This window comes from Vulpes vulpes, chromosome 2 (assembly GCF_048418805.1).
Source record: "Vulpes vulpes isolate BD-2025 chromosome 2, VulVul3, whole genome shotgun sequence".
In the NCBI taxonomy this organism is placed as follows: Eukaryota; Metazoa; Chordata; class Mammalia; order Carnivora; family Canidae; genus Vulpes; species Vulpes vulpes.
In genome coordinates, this window is record NC_132781.1 from 66508142 (window position 1) to 66526430 (window position 18289).

An 18289-nucleotide genomic window follows, 5' to 3' on the forward strand; every position below is an offset into this window, starting at 1 on the left:
AAAAGGTTTTGAGTTTGATGTAGTCTCATTTGTTGATTTTTGCTTCTGTCGTTTGTCCTTCTGGTATTATGTCTAAAAAAAATCATTGCCAAGACCAGTATCAAAGAGCTTCTTCCCTACATTTTCTTCTGGGAGTATTATGGTATCAGGTCTATATTTAATTCTTTGATCCTTTTTGAGTTACTTCTTTCTCTCTTTTTTTATAATTATTTAAGACCTTTACTAATAGGTGCTTGCCATTTGTTGACTTTTTTGAAAAAAAAAATCAAGCTGTAAACTTTTATTACAAATTAAAAATGAAGTTCTTAAAAAACTCAACCGGAACTTAAAAAACTTGAAACAACTTAAAAACCTTTATAAATGTGTTGAGGCTTTTTTAAAAAAATGGATTTTTCATTACCAAAAATAAATGTTTTTGGGTAAAAATAATAAAAGCCCCATGCTGCATAGATAATGCAGATAGTTCTACCTATCTGGTCAATGGGAAAAAAGGCAAGCATTTAAGGTCTTTAGCTCCAATCTTTTGTTCGTTGCTTATTGCTGGAATTTCATACTTGTTTCTTCTTGTTGGATGACTAAACCGGATGGTGGGAGAGATGATAAACTGGTATTTACTCAGCCTGGCCCCACTGTGCCTCCCAGGTGGATGAATTCTCAGCTAGTGGAGCTGCTGCTTTGGTCTCTTTGCCATCTGGTGGTTTAGGGTTTTCTGGGCATCTGCCTCAGTAACTAAAGTTGCAGGGGTACCCACGCTGAAGTGACTGCTGACTTTGGGTTTCATCTCCATGATTTTCCTTATCTTCTTCATTGTCGTCCTCTCTGGACTATCTTCGGCCAGGAGGCCCCCTGTGGAACCCTAATCTATAACTCCCATACACATGGCGTCTCACTGGTCTAACTTGTTCTCCTGCACCCTGGTGGTAGCAGCTTCCATCACTTCTCCTTGCACAGAAGGGTTGGAAGACTGTGGTTCACTCCCACAGGGTCTGCAGATGGTAAGGTGGGAACCCCCACCTGTGCTGTGCCTACGGTCTTGGGCCTGGCCTTGGGGAGCACTCTCTGATCCCTTCTTTTTCCTGCTCTCACTACTCCGATAATTCTGCGGTTGGAGGGAATCCCTGGGTGGCTCAGAGGTTTAGCACCTGCCTTTGGCCCAGGGCGTGATGCTGGAGTCCCACGTCGGGCTCCCGGCATAGAACCTGCTCCTCCTGTGTCTCTGCCTCTCTCTCTCTCATAAATAAATAAATCTTAAAAAAAAAAAAAAGAATTCTGTGTTTGGAGAATGCCTACCACATGGATAGTGCCTGTAATGGTTAGGGTTGGCTGCCTACTTACCGCCTTGCATGGCTTGTCACATTTGCTGCCTTTGCACCAACAAAAGCAAATTTCAGGATTTCCATCTCCTACATTGCGAAGGTACTTTCTGGGGTTCTTCTTTATGGCAGTCTGACATACAAATGCATCTTCCAAATGCAGAGTGGCAGGTGCTGCTGGGCTTCAGCCTCGTTGTTCATGGCTGTGGTGATGATGGCTGGGCCCGCTGCAGCAGCTGGGCTCCCTGTGGAGGTGGTGGGGGCACTCAGGGCTCTCTGGGGCCTATTTTCTGCTGCAGGTGGAACTCCACTTTGAGGTAATTTTTCAGAGTGGTGTGAGATAGGGTTCTAACTTCACTGGTCTGCATGTGTAGCTCCAGTTTGTCTAGCACTAATGATTGACGAGACTATCTTTTCCTTATTGGCTGATTTTTGGCTTCCTTGGCAAATATTAGTTGACTTAATATACTGGGATTTGCTTCTGGGCTTTCTACTCTGTTCTGCTGGTTGGTGTGTCTATTTTTGTGCCAGTACTGTTTTTATTACCATGGCTTTGTGGTATAGCTTGAAATCCAGAAGCATGGTACCTCGGCTTTGTTCTTTTTTTCTCAAGATTATTTTCTCTATTTTGGGTCTTTTGTGGTTCCACACAAATTTTAGTATTCTTTCTTCTATTTCTATGAGGAATGCTATTGGTATTTTGACTGGGATGGTGTTGAATGTGTAGAAGGCTTTGGGCAGTACGGACATCTTAACAACATTAATTCTTCTGATCCACGAACACCGTATCTTTCCATTTTTTGTGTCTTTGATTTCTTTCAGCTAAATTCTGTAGTTTTTATTGTATAGATCTTTTACTTCCTTGTGTTAAATTTATTCCTAAGTACTTTATTTTTTTTTGATGTTATTGTGAATGGGATGGTTTTATTTATTTATTTTCAGATGCTTTTTATCATTAGTATAAAGAAATACAATTGATTTCTATAGATTGACTTTGTATCCTGCCACTTTAGTGAAATTGTTGATGATATTTTGGTTGGTTCTAGTAACTAATTTTACAAATACGTTCACAGTAATGTTTATAAATAACTTCATACTTTTCCAGTGTATATTTGGGATAAATTCTTAAAGGTGGAAACATCAAAGGGTAAAATCATGTTTTTTTGGTAACTTTTAACAGACTTTAATTTTTAGAACATAACTGTTATGTTCACAACAATATTGAGCAGAAGATACAAGGACACATGGGTGGTTTAGTTGGATTAATGTGGGATTCTTGATTTCAGCTTAGGTCATGAGATCCAGCCCCATGTAGGACTCTATGCTCAGCAGGGAGTCTGCTTGAAATTCTCTGTCTCCCTCTGTCTCTCCCCTCTGCTCCTGCATGGTCTCTTTTAAATAAAAAAAAAAATAAAAATAAAAAAAAATAAAATCGTTTTAAAAACTGTGTATAGATTTCCAATATACTCCCTGCCCGCACATATCCACAATCTCCCCTATTATCAAAATCCCCCACTAGCATGGTGCGTTTGTTGCCAATGATGAAACTCCATTGACACATCTTGTGAGTCCAAGTCCATAGTTTATATTAGGGTCCAGTCTAATCTGTGCTGTGCATTCTGTGGGGTTGGACAAATATATATATAGACATGTATTTATCATTATAGCATACAGAGCATTTTCCCTGCCCTAATAGTTTTCTGTGCTTCACCTATTAATCCCAAACCCCTCAAACTGCTGATCTTTTTATTGTCTTCATAGTTTTGCCCTTTCCAGAATGTCATATGATTGGAATCATATAGTATGTAGCCTTTTTAGATTGGCTTCTTTTACCTAGTCAGATACATTTAAGTTTCCTTCATGTTTTTTCCTGGCTTAACCGATAATTTTTTTAGTGCTGAATAGTAATCCAATGTATCACAGTTTATCCATTCACCTTCTGAAGATCATCTTGATTGCTTCAGAGTTTTGGCAATTATTATTATTATTTTTAAAGAGTTTATTTATTTACTTGACAGAGAGAGAAAGAGAGAGAGCCCGCAGGGGGATAAGTGGAAGGATAGGGAGAAGCAGACTCCCCACTGACCAAGGAGCCAGATATGGGGCTCAATCCCAGGACTCTGGGATCATGACCTGAGCCAAAGGCAGATGCTTAACCGACTGAGCCACCCAGGTGCCCCGGGTTTTGGCAATTGGTAATGAAGTTGCTACAAACATTTTTTGTGTAAACATACATTTTCAACTCCTCTGAATAAATACTAAAGAGTGAGATTGAATAGTATGGTAAAGGTATATTAACTTTTCTAAGAAACTGCCAAAGTGTCTTCCAAAGTGGTTGTTCCCTTTTGCATTCCCACTGGGAAGGAATGAGAGTCTCTGTGGCTCCTCATCCTTGCCAACACTTGCTGTTGTCAGTTTTGGATTTTCATTATTCTAAGAAGTTTGAGTGGTGTCTTCATTTCATTTTGCATTTCTCTGATGACATATGATGTGAAGCTCTTTTTTATATGCTGATTTGCCGTTTATATATCTTACTTGGTGAGGTGCTGGTTAAAGTCTTTGGCTCACTTTTTAATTGGGTTGTTTGTTTTCGTATTGTTGAATTTTAAGGGTTCTTTGTCTATTTTGTGTAACAGTCTTTATTATGTATTTTTTGCAAATATTTTCTCTCCATCTGCTTGTCTTTTCATTCTCTTGATATTATATTTTGCAGACATCAAGTTTTTAATTTTAATGAAGTCCAGTTTAGCAATTATTTCTTTCAGGGATCATGCCTTTGCTATTGTATTTGAAAAACAATTTCCAAACCCAAGGTCAACTAGATTTTCTCCTATGTAATCTCCTAGGAGTTTTATTTTATTTTATTTTATTTTATTTTATTTTTTATTTATTTATGATAGTCACAGAGAGAGAGAGAGAGAGGCAGAGACACAGGCGGAGGGAGAAGCAGGCTCCATGCACCGGGAGCCTGATGTGGGATTCGATCCCGGGTCTCCAGGATCGCGCCCTGGGCCAAAGGCAGGCGCCAAACCGCTGTGCCACCCAGGGATCCCTCCTAGGAGTTTTATAGGTTTGCAGTTTATATTTAGCTCTGCGGTCCTTTTTGAGTTAATTTCTTACTGTAAAGCTGCAAGTCTGTGTATAGGTTGCTTGTTTTATTTTTTATTTATTTATTTATTTATTTATTTATTTATTTATTTAGTTAGTTAGTTAGTTAGTTAGTTAGTTTTGGATGTCCAGTTGTTTCAGCACCATTTATTTAAAAGACAATCTTTTCTTTATTGTATTGCCTTTGCTCCTTTGTCAAAGATCAGTTGACTGTATTTATGTGGGCTTATTTTTCAGCTCTCTGTTCTGCTTCATTGATCTATTTGTCTGTTCTTTCACCAATACCACATAGTTTTATAGTAATCATGAAGTCACATAGTGTCAATCTCTAGACTCTGTTCTTTTAATATCGTGTTGGCTATTTTGAGTCTTTTACCTCTCCATTTAAACTTTAGAATCAGTTTGTTGATATCTACAAAATAACTGGATGGAATCTTGATTAGGATTGTATTGAATCTGTAGATCAAGTTGGGAAGAACTGACATTTTGACAATATTTGAGTCTTTCTATTCATGAACATGGAATATATATAATCTCCATTTATTTAGTGTTTATTTGATTTCACTCATCAGAGCTTTGCAGTTTTTCTAATATAGATCTTGTACATATTTTGTTAGACTTATACTTAGTATTTCAGTTTTTGGAGATGCTAATGTAAATGATAATGTGTTTGTAATTTCAAATTTAACTTGTTCATGGTTGGTTGATTGACTTTATAACTTTCTACTCTGAAACCTTGCTATAATCACTTATTAATTCCACATTTTCTATATATTGCAAAGTTATTATCTTAAGGGCTGTTCCAGTTTGCATTTCTGCCAAAAATTGATAAATATTCTTATTCCTAACATTTTCCCTAACAGCTTTTTTCAAACCTTTAGATTTTACCAGTTTGATAGTTGAACAATATTTTCTCACTATAGTGGTATTTAGAATTTCTCTCTCTCTTTTTTTTAAGATTTATTCATTCATTTATGATAGACAGAGAAAGAGAGAGAGAGAGGCAGAGACACAGGCAGAGGGAGAAGCAGGCTCCATGCTGAAAGCCCGACATGGGACTCGATCCCAGGACTCCAGGATCATGCCCCAGGCCAAAGGCAGGTGCTAAACCGCTGAGCCACCCAGGGTTCCCTTAGAATTTCTTTTTTAAGTGAGTTTGGCTATTTTTTTATTTAAGGGTGATTTCTGTGTTCTTGTTCTGTGAACTACCTATTCATAATCTTTGAAAAGATTGATCATTGATCTTTGATCATTCTTCTACTGGATTGTTGGTCTTTTTATCTAAGGTTTTGGGGAACTCTTATTATATCATTTATACTGGCTTTCCATCCCACCCCCTTATCAGTTATAAATAACTTCTCCAAGTTTTTATGCACATTTTAACTTTGTGTATAGTGTTTCTGGTCTGCAGAATACTTTAAAATTATTAGTTAATTATTCATTCTTCTTTCTTGAATTGTTACTGGGTATCAAGATAGGAAGTTTTCCCTGTTCTCAGGCTGAAAAGGCACTCATCTATATCTTTCAATTCACATAAAATTTTAATTATTTTTTTCAAGATATTATTTTTAAGTAATCTATACACCCAACATGGCTCAAACTTATGATCTTGAGATCAAGAGTTGCACACTCTACCAACTGAGCTAGCCAGGTGCCCCAGAAAATTTTAATTTTTTTTAAACTTTAAATATACGATCTTTTTGAAATTATTCTTAGTGCATGGTGTGAGGTACAGAACTAATTTTGCCTTCACTAAAAGGCTTTCCAGTTGTTCTAAAACCAATTATTAAAAAGTTTACCTAGTAATTTTTAGTCACAGTAGAGTTTGAGAATACAGATGTTAAGAATTTAAAAGACATTTTAAAAGAGGAGTGAAACACTTTGCTACACACACACACACACACACACACACACAAAGTTTCCTTAGGTGGAAAATAAATTTGCATACAAAAACTCAAGAATGATATTATTGAAATAAATGTTAACACATACTTAACCTGTAGCTTAAATTCATTTTATCTTTCAGATCTTTTTAAACTTTCTCCCATACTTTTGATTCCAAGTTTGACAATTTAAAGTTTTCTGGAGAGTAATATTCTCTAAGTCTTATTAAAGAAAAATAAAAATTGGTTTGTTAAAATATAAATATTAATTCTCTGTGTATTCCATTAAAGACTTTTCAATAAAAGAAGATCAAATATAAAGTAACAAGCCTTTAATAAGTATTTGGACATGTTCCAAGCTAAAAATTCAGAAAAAAACACATTTTTAAAAAAATAGCAATTTAATCCAAATGTAATGTTGTTGCTGATTATAGAGTCTCACTATGTGGTATAGAGAAAAGCTGTTTTCATCTACCCACTCTGAAAATCAGCATGACCACAGGCAGTTAGAATCAAATAAATAGTCGTAGAAATAATTTTGTCCAATTTCTGTATTTTCTAAGGGTACAATTATTACCCATATTGATGCTCTCCAGCTAAAGACCATGAAGAACACACCTGTAGTTAGACAGTTTGGGTTTATGCTTATTGTAATGAGCCATTGAGGGAGACCACACAACTGGTCATGGGAAATTGCAGAGTGTCTCAGTAGAGTGTTGGAAAGGACTGTTAAAATAGAATTTCAGTGTTGCTTGGGTGATTTGGGGGAAGACTTCAGGAATCTTAAATCTTCGTTCTGAGGCCTTGTTCTGGATTGGATGCTGTCAGGAAGCAGGGCTAATTGTGATTGGGTATTTAATATATCTTCCTTAGAAGGAGGGAAGACTAGAGGGAAGCTAAAACTAGGCAGCATTCACTCATATGACTCTAGATAGGGAGATGTTGGATTATTTTTCTGGTCTGGACAATGTTTACATTTTTCTCTGTGTTTAAACATGATTATAGAGCAGTCTTGTTTCTGTCTTTTTTAAAAATTTGAATATAGTTGACACAATGTTACATTAGTTTTTGGTATACAATGTAGTGATTCAACGTCTCCATAGGTTAGCTATGCTCACCACAAGCGTAGCCACCATCTGTTGCTGTACAACACTATTCTAGTACCGTTGACCATGTTCCCTATGCTGTGCCTTTGATTCCCATGACTTACTCATTCCAGTCTTGTTTCTTATAGTCAGAGAGTGCTTTGTCTGCTGTTGGTGTTCTGTGAAAAGTGTTCAGGATAGTTTCCAGGTGTCAGAAGTTGCTTTTTTCTTTTGCATTTCAACAAAAGCAGAATTTTTCCCTTTTTGTTCAATTTGTACACAATAAAATATACCCGCATTAGTCAGGGTAACTAGTTCCAGCTGCTGTAGCAGATAATCCCCAAATCTCAGTGGCCTAACACAATAATATTTTTCTCATGCACACAAAATCCAATACACACATTCTTTCTTGGGCCAATCTTCAGGCCTCATCCATCTTGTGAACCACATGTAACTATACTCCACATGTGGCTTCCAAATATGTCACAGGAGGAGAAGAGAAAGTGGAGAAAGCACACCGATAATTAAATAGCTTCCTGCAGAAGTGACACACTTCACTTTCCTTATATTCCTTTGGCCAAGATTAGTCAATCATCCCACATGGATTTTAGGGGGTATATTAGTTAGGGTTCTCCAGGGAAACAAAACAGAACTGAGGGTGTGTGTAGAGAGAGATTGAGGGAGAGAGAAGACTTTATTTTAAGGAATTGGCTCACATGATAATAGAGACTGGCAGGTCCAAAATCTGCAGGGTAGGTCCAACAGGCAGGATACCCAGGGAGGAGCTGACGTTTCATTTGAAGTCTGCAGGCTGTCTGCTGGCAGACTTCCCTTCCTGTTCTGGGGAAGGTCAGCCTTTGTTCTATTCAGGCCTTCAATGGATTGGATGAGGCCCACCCACACTATGGAGGACAATATGATTTACTTGAAGTCCACTGATACAAATGTTAATGTCACCCGAAAAACACCTCCACAGAAACATCTAGAAAAAGTGTTTGACCAAATATCTAGGCACCAGGGTCCAGACAAACTGACACATAAAATTAATCATCACAGGGAGGTATATGATTTCTGTCTGGATTTTTCTGCCAAACTACTTGGAATTGGCAATTTGCAACACAAGTCTTTGGTTGCCAGCCAATTTTCTTGCCAAAACACTCTTTTTACTAATATATAGGTTTTCAATGGAAATGCATATTTTATAAACACATGTTTATTCACATTTTAACTCAGTGCAAAAACCTTACATTTATCTAGCACGGTTTTATATAATGTGTGATAGAGAGGATGTGTATTGTTATTTCCATTTTACTGTTAAAGGAATGAAACTAAGATGACTTATGCAAGGTTACAGAGTAAGAAAGTGAAAGGCTCATGTCCAGAAGCCCAATCCTCACTTCTTTTATCCACCACAGGCATATATATAGCAAAACAAATAAAAATGAACAAACAAATCATTCTTGGAATTTTGGATTTGTATCATCTGCTTTTAGGGAAAAATGTCTGTAACCTTGCATATTTTTAAGAAATGAAAATAAAAATAATTGACATAATTTCAGTTCTTATCCTAAGTGTAATGGCAATATCATGGAGTAAAATCTAGGCTTTCTGTAGTATGTGAAGCATGGTTGGTCCAAAGGTGACAAGGTGGCATGATGATGTGGATTAATTATATGTATGGCTTTTTATAATAATAGAGCTCACTAGCATGAGACTTAGAAGAGGTGCACAGTTGTGAGCAAACGACCTGCCAGGCTTTCTAAAATAAGTACTAACCAATTGCCCACTTCTGAGTTTAAGAGCCAGTGGGAGAATCATGCTGATGGCTTCTGTGTTGCTTCTAAGAGACTGCCAAGCCATCATGCAGCCTGCTAAAACCAGTTTCAGGAAAACCACACTCTTCAGAGTGGTTTCAAATATACATATTATATATAAGTTGAATACAACACAGTCTGAGTTCATGGTGATAACTCTTTTTAATTCCTGTAAAGATGGCATATCCCTGGTATGCAGGTGGGTAAGTGCCAGTGAATCAGAAACATGCCAGCAGGAAAAGATTTGGTTCAAAATGAGACCCTAGGGCATTTTGGAGAAAATCGTGTTTAATCATGATGACAGAAATTTAAAATAGACTCTTTTCACTTTAGCAGTCTTCCTCCTTGTAGCCACCTTTTCCTAGCAAGGCCAAGGAGTAGGCAACTGACAAAAGATTTCTGTGACTTTAGTAGGAAACAGATGTTGAAGTTTTAACCCTACTTTTTCTGGCACCTGAGCTGACATTCAGTTTACAGGAGGGAAGTGAGATAGAGAAACCATGGGGCTGACTAGAAGAGTGAGCAGGTGCCAGCAGATCAGAGCTGAGGAGAATGTCATGCTTGCTGGATGATTGCGTGTGTGTGAACCATAATACATCAAAAAAATTCCCTAAATTGTTCTCTCTCTCCCCAGTCTTTTCTATTGATTCATGTTCGTTCTGTATTTATATCTGCTGTTAAGGATGACACAGAAGAAAAGGGGTCTGTGGGTAGAATCAGTACTTGAGATTTTTTTTTGAAAAAAAGCTTTAGCATTATTTTCTTGGTTGTCACGTTTCACTGATTCAGAACAACTGGTGATTTCTCTCTCTATAGCTTTAATTATGTTTGCTGTCAGAGACATAAGCCGTAGGAAAGGACAGGACAGCAACTTTATTTTAAGCTGGATTGAGTATCACTAAATCTCTCCAATTCCTATCAGCTTGAGAATTATAGTTCTTCTCTCTAAGAAATATTATATACTTAAGGTTTTTTAAGTTTAACTTTTGAGTTGTAAAGTAACCATTTTACTCTTAAAATGTTAGAGTGAGGATAGAGCTATAATAATTAGGAAACATTTTATATATGTATACAAAAAGGGCATACTGTAATGGTAGGAAAGTCTACAGATGAAAAAATTCTGAGCTGGCAGCCCGGGTGGCTCAGCGGTTTAGTGCCGCCTTCAGCCCAGGGCATGATCCTGGAGACCAGAGGTTGAGTCCCATGTCGGGCTCCCTGCATGGAGCCTGCTTCTCTCTCTGTCTCTTTCTCTCCCTGTGTCTCTGATGAATAAATAAATAAAATCTTAAAAAAAACAAAAACACACAAAAAACTTCTGAACATGTGTAAGGAGTGAAATATGTGATAGACATTGTATTTAGATGTAATATGAAGTAGACTTTAAGCAACTTCTGTTTAATACTTCTAAGGGGATCTTTCTCTATATATGGAAATCCAATTGTACTTCAAAGTATTTACCCAAATAGATGATGTGTGATAAAAGTATATTTAAATGCCTAATTTCTTCCTCTGATGTAAGATTAAGATGAATGTTCGTATTTTCTTTTTTCTCTTTTTAGGGATTTTAATACTGGTATTAGTGTTTTTCCTTTTTTTTTTTTTTTAAATTGAGACATAATTGACATACAACATTATGTTAGTTTCAGGTATACAACATAACGATTTGAGAGTTCAGTAAAATAGTTTCTCTTGTGGGTAGGCCTCATTAAAAAAGACCAGAATGCCTTGGGCCTGTTTCCAAATAGTTACTTGTCCCCTCCCCTGCTGGAAGTGAAGCACATTTTCTCCAATTTTCAGTGTGGGATTCTGGTGAGGATCCATTTTTTTGGGGGGCACTTCCCTCAAATGGAGGATGGCTTCCCCATCCAGCTCTCTCTCACAGTATTTATGGGGAGTGTGTCAGTGATTTTTCAAGCAGGGCCACAGTTACCTCCTTGGACCCTGTTAACATCCTAGCTGTCTCTGGTAATAAAATTTCCTCTGTTTAAAAAGCAAACAAAAGCCATAATGATTCATTATTTGCATTCAATGCAAAATGATTACCACAAATAAACCTAGTTAGCATTTGTCCTCATACATATAGAATTTTTTCTTGTGATAAAAACTTTTGAGATCTAGTCTCTTAGCAACTTTCAAATATATAATACAACATTATTAACTGTACTCATCATGCTGCATATCACATCCCCATGACTTACTTATTTTATAACTGAAAGTTTGTGTCTTTTGACTTCTTTCACCCATTTCAGTCCCCTGCCCATCCACCACCTCTGGCAATTGCCATTTTTTTTCTCTGTTAACTGTATCTATGGGCTTGTTTTTTTTTTTGTTTTTAGGTTCCACATATAAGTGAGATTGTATAGTATTTGCTTTCTCTGACTTATTTCACTTAGCATAGTGCCCTCAAAGTGCATCCATGTTGTCACAAATGGAAAGATTCCATTCTTTTCTATGACTGAATAAAATGTATATCACATTTTGTTTTGTCACCTGTTGTGGAAACGTAGGTTATTTCCATGTCTTGGCTACCGTAAATAATTCTACAATGGACATACGGGCTGATATATCTTTTCAAGTTAGTGTTTTCATTTTCTTCAGATAAAAACTCAGAATTGGAATTGCTGGATCAACGGTAATTCTGCTTTCAATTTTTGAGAAAGTTGTTGACTATCTGTATGTCTTTTTTTTTTTTTTTTTTTTGGAAAAATGTCTATTCAGATTCTTTGCTCATTTTTTTTTCTTTTTTTGTGGGATTATTTGTTCTTTTGCTATTGAGTTGTAAAAGTTCTTTATCTATTTTGGATATTTACCCCTTTTCAGATATACGATTCACAAATACTTGCTCTTATTCAGTAGGTGACTTTTCATTTTGTTGATTGTTTCTTTTGCTGTGCAGATGATGTAGTCTCACTTATTTATTTTGATTTTAGAGTCAGTTCCAAAAACTCATTGCCAAGAGTAATGTCAAGGAACTTGCTGCCTGTGTTTTCTTCTAGGAGCTTTATGATTTCATATCTGACATTCAAGTCTTTAATCCATTTTGAGTTAATTTTTGTGTATGGGGTATGATAGTGGTCCAATTGCATTCTTTTACATGTGGCTATCCAATTGTCCCATTATTATTTCTTACAGAGGCTGTTATTTCCCCGTTGTATATTCTTGCCTCCTTTGTCATAAATTAGTTGACCATAAGTATATGGTTTTATTTCTGGGCTCTCTATTGTTCCATTGATCAACATGTCTGATTTTATGCCAATACCATATTATTTCAAATTAGGGTAGCTTTGTAATATAGTTTGAAATCAGGCAGTGTGATGTCTTCAGCTTTATTCTTCTTTATCAAGATTGCATTGGCTATTTGGGGTCTTTTGTGGGTTCATACAAGTTTTAGGATTGTTGGTTCTATTTATGTGAAAAATGCCATTGGAATTTATCTGTTTTTTGGGTAGTATGATATTTTAACAATATTCTTTCAATCCATTAGCATGAAATATCTTTCCATTTTTTGGTGTGTCTTCTTTAATTTCTTTTATCAATGTCTGATAGTTTTCAGAGCATAGAGGAATTTCACTGCATTGGTTAAATTTATTCTTAGGTATTTTATTCTTTTTCATAAAATTGTAAATGAGGTTGTTTTCTTAATTTCTCTTTCTAGATAGTGTATAGAAATGCATCATATTTCTGTATATTGCTTTTGTATTTTACAACTTTATTGAATTCTTTCGTTAGTTCCAACATTTTTTTTGGTAGCATCTTTAGGGTTTTCTCTATGTAATACCATGTCATCTGCAAATATTGCAAATATTTTCTGTTCAACATTTTATTGCTTATTAAGCAAAAGTTAACCATATGATTGTCAGATTTGTATGGCTTTTCTAAAAAGATTTTTTGTGTAAATTGGATTATGCTAGCCAACAGATCAGATATAAGTTGATGATTCTGAAACACAGCATCTATGATCTAATTGGATGCCAGTGGGTATGAAAAATTGTGCATTGAATGTTATTTTACAATATTTTTTCTATTTGGTGATTTTGTTTGTGTAGGAGATTCTCATTCATATTTCTGTCACCTAATAAGAGGACTTACCACTCTTTTTATGCACTACTTATGCCTTAAGAGGTGTTTCTTGATGTGGTTTTTCAAAGGGAATATCATACAGAAGAATTCTATAACCCGTAAGACCTCATAGAAAATCATTGTGGTATTTAGCCTGTAAAATGCAAATTCCATTTCATTAATGCAACTATGTTCAAAGAGGAGCAAGAAGCTAGTGTAGCTTGAATAGAAGTGGTAGAGGTTGGAATATATAAGGCACTCAGGCCATGACTAGGAGTTTGAATTATCTTCTGCATAAGTTGAAAACAGTAAAGACACTGGCAGGTTTTGAGCAAGGGAGTGAAATTATCTGATTTTTATTTAAAAATGTTTAAATGTTTATTTTAAAATGTTTTTGGAGAAAATTGCCTGAAATGGAACAAAAGCAGAAGCAATAGGATGCTCTGGAATAGCCCAAGTTATGAAGGTGTCTCTCTGGCAAGACATGCTGGATTTGGCATATCTTTCAAAGGTAGAACTCTCAAGACTTACAGATGGATTAGATGTGGGGTGCGTAGGCATGAAGACAAACAAAATGACTCTTGGGTTTCAGCTTGAGCAAATATATGGAGTGTGGACTAATTATCAATTATAAAGCAGACTAAAAATTTAATTGAGTTAAAATTATTAAAACATGCAAAATAACACATTGTTCACTTAATACCATTACTTTTAAAAGCCAGAAAGGTGTATAATGTATGGTCAACTAATTATCCTGCATTGACATTGAAGGTGTATCATTAAAAATTTGAAGATAAAAGATTATTTAAGTAGTAAAAGACCACCATGTTTTCTTATAACACTTCTGTTTGTGACGCAGTTATGGTAGACTCCTGGATAGATGGGTAAGAGGATTGACTCAAATTTCTATTGTCCATTAGCTTTATACTCTTCTTTGTGGGATTCTTACATTATTATTAGGCCAGGTAGTTTTCAAAACAGGAATCTGTTTAGGTTGAATTTTCAGAAAGAGAATAATAAAATGCTAAGTGAAGACAACTTCCTAATGCATTTCAATATTTCCTGTCTGATCCTGAACTTGACCAGAGATGGAAACAAATTTAGAGGCATTGTAAGAGTCTTTTCCCCATCTTCTTGGATATGTTTTATATTCAAAGAACTAAAATAGAAATGGGTAGGTCTCTGATGTTTAATTGCAAAATGAAGTGGAGTTCTGATTCCCTGAATTGATAAATTTTTATTTCTGTCTTTCAATTTTACTTTTCAGTGGAAGAAAGGTAATGCATAATATGACTGGCACTATATGTTCTCTTCCAGGCTTTCCCCAGATAATGAAGAACAGCAGATAGTTTATCTGATCTTACATTGTGATAAAGATGATACATACTGCCTTGTAGTCTAAACATTGATGTACAGAGCTGTAATCAGATCTGACTGGTAGGCAGACCAGTTGTCTTAGTCTTCAATCTCTCCTGTTGTATTGCTGTGAAGTGCTGTCACAATGACTGATAGGGGGATTGAAGCTGTAAATTCAGGGGAATGATTCTGTTATACAAGCAGAAATGGTGTCTTTCTTGTAGAGCAATCCTTATGCGTAAGTAGAGTGGAAACCACCCACATGTGAGTGGTTTCAGCTGTAAAGGAAGACAGCTTCAGGGTGTTCCAAAAATCTCTCTCTTACTCCCTTGAGGATGTCCAAAATTACACTGGTGAAACTACAGTCTTTAATTCAAGCTTCAGTGAGGATACAAATGGCTTAAATGGGGGACATGTTAAGATCAAATCAAGACCGTGATGCAAATTTTGAGATAATGGAGAAGAATACAAACTCATCAAACACTTGTTGCTGGAGAAAATGGAATTGTTATCAGAACAAAGGATAAAGGGCAGTGAAGAAGGATAAATTTCTTACATCACAATTTTGTCTTGAATTGACCCTATAATTTTTCTCCAGGTAGTAGGTTGCCTTATGAGTTTAGCTGTCTATATGCATTTGTGACTTTCTGTCCTTGTTTTCTTTAAATTGTGTAACATGGAACCAATAGAAAAACCATTAGAAAACTTGCCAATCAGCTTAATTAATTATCACTGATTTATCTGTTTCTGACACGTTTTTCTATTAAGGAGGAGCCTTTCTAAACACATAAAGTGTTACACCTTATTAATATTTGACAGACTTGCTACCTGGCCAGTTCTGGCTATTTTTGCAAAGTTCTTGAACATTTTCACGGCAGACTAAAAACATAAGATTGAGGAATCACATGTATCTTGAGAAGTAAATTAAATTCATTGAACTTTTTCTGTAGGCTTACTCTATCACAGCAGCAGCTTGAACTGATAAAACCTGTTGGTTGGGAGACATGTATTCTATTTCTTGGCGTACAATTTCCATTTCTACATTTAACCTATTTTGCCTTATTTGAAAAATAGAAGTAATATCTGCTACTCCTCCTAACTAAAGCAATGTTATTATAATCAAGTAGATTTTTAAAAGTTTATGCAAAGGGGACATTTAGAATGGCAGAGTATGGAGCTTGGTAGGCTCTCTCCTTAAGAAACAACAATTTAATGATGAAAATGTTGAAAAACTTAAGATTTTAAAGATGTTCTAAAGAATACAGAGACTGGAGAAAAAAAAATTAGTTGAAGAAAATCTATTAAATCTATGTGTGAACAAAAAGAGTAGTAGCATTGGAGTCATGATTTGTTTCCTGACACTACCCCCTACCAGCATCCCTGCTCCGTGTTAAAGACACTATATTACAGGTGTATACACCCAAGAAGACAGGGGCTCCCTCTTTCTCCAGCTCTTCTAGGGTTAAAGTTTCATTTCTGAAGGGTCAGGTTGCCATTTTTTTATCCCTCACAGCACCATGTTGAAGGTAGGGGCATGGAGGGAACTGGATCTCTCCTCTCCTACCTAGCCACTACTCAAAGGCCAAGAACTCCATTCTAACCTGATCCTAATATTATTATGAAAATGCAAGAGAACCTGAACAGCCAAAACAATTTTGAGAGTATGGGAATATTTACAGCTAGTGATTTTAAAACTTACCGCAAACCTATAGTAATCAAGACAACTTGGTACTGGTATACGGATAGACATATAGATCAATGGGATAGAATTGAGAGTCCAGAAAGAAATTCACATTTACAATCACTTGATTTTTGACAGGAATGCTAAGACAATTTAATCAAGGAAAGATTAATCTTTCAGTGAATAGTGCTGGGAAACTGAATATCCACATGCAGAACAATGAAGCTAGATCCCTACCTCATCCTATTTACAAAAATAACACAAAATGGATTATAAACCTATACGCAAGAAAGCTATAAAACTCTTAGAAGAAAAAAATCTTCATGATCTTGGTTTGGGCAATGCTTTCTTAAATACAACACCAAGAGTGTAAGCTACAAAAGGAAAAAAACAGATACATTGGATACACCAAAATTTAAAACTTTACTGCTAAAAACAATGTTACCAAGAAAGTGAGAAGACAATCCACAGAATAAAAACATTTTTTTTGTAAGTCATATATCTGATAAGGCACTTGTATCTAATGTACAATCTATCTGTATTATAATTCAATAATAAAAACACCCAATAACTCAATTTAAAAGAAGGGCATAGGATCTGAATAGTTATTTCTTCAAAGAAGATTCATGGCCAGTAAGCCCTTGAAATGATGCACAACACCATTAGTCATTAGAGAACTGCAAATCAAAACTCCAATGAGATCATACTTCATATTCAATTGATGGATATTGTAAAAAAAAAAAATCCAGATAGCTGCAAATATTAATGAGAATATGGAGAAACTGGAACTCTTTTTATGTTGCTAGTGGGAATGTGAAATGTTGAAACTCTTTGGAGAACAGTTTGACATTTCCTCAAAATATTAAGCACAGAGTTCCCATATAACCCAGCAGTTCTACTTTAAAGTATTTACCAAAGATAGATAAAAACATATATCTACACAAAAAACTTGTAAATGAAAGTTCAGAACAGAATTACTCATAATAGCCAAAAGGTAGACATAAACCACATGATGAATGGAGAAATAAAATTTGTATAACCATACAATGGAATATTATTTAGTAATAAAAAGAAATGAAATACTGATACATGCTACAAAATAAATAAAACTTGAAAACATGCTAAGTGAAAAAAAATCACAAAAGATCTCAAGTTGTATGATCTTATTTGTATAAAATGTCCACAATAGGCAAATCTGTAGAGATTGGAAATAGGTAAGTAGTTGCCTAAGGCTGGGGTGGAGTGGGGCAGAGGTGAATAAAAGTATGGGCTTTTTTGTTTTGTTTGTTTTTTGTTTTTTTTGTTTTTTGAGAAGACAAACATCTAAAATCAGATTGTTGATGGTTATATAACAATGTGAATACTATAGTAAAAAATATTGAATTGTACACGTTAAATGGACAAATTATATGTTTGTTAATTTTATCTCAAGAAAACTTTTCAAATAAGTAAAAAGATTAGCATTAAAAAAACCACTTATGTAAAAACACTTAAGCTTTTAATATTGATGCACTTTTTGATAATTATGGTTATCTTACAAGGAGAAAAGGCAAAGCCATTTTTCTTTCAAAAACAATTTTTGTCTCCATAAAGTGATTTTAAGTTATTATACTATTTGACTTAAAGAAGTTAATTAAAAACCTAACAGCTGTTCTCTTGTTTGGTGTAGTTCACATTTTAATGAGGGAGGAGTAAGTTCATGGTAAATGTATGGAAGAAAAGAAATCCATTTTTTATTGTATTGGGATCTTTAAAGATGCAGCTACATCTGTACAACTTGGTATAGATTTTTTCCTTATGACATTTCAGTGAACAGACTTCTTAAACTTTTTTTGAGCAAATGAGTAGCTTTCACCATATAAACAGCTTTATAATTTTTAGTACCAAGGTTATGCTTTCATAATAGCTCAAATTGACTAAACAGTTAAAAATGAAAATATGAATTATAATTTTGATATGACACTTGCTACTATTGAAAAATGTAGAATTT

At 35.2% G+C, this 18289-nt stretch overlaps 1 pseudogene; it reads right to left on the reverse strand.

The window, feature by feature from the left end:
• Positions 1-611: 611 nt before the first annotated feature.
• LOC112923654 (Y-box-binding protein 1-like) lies at positions 612-15654 on the reverse strand (annotated as a pseudogene).
• Between the last annotated feature and the right edge of the window lie 2635 nt (positions 15655-18289).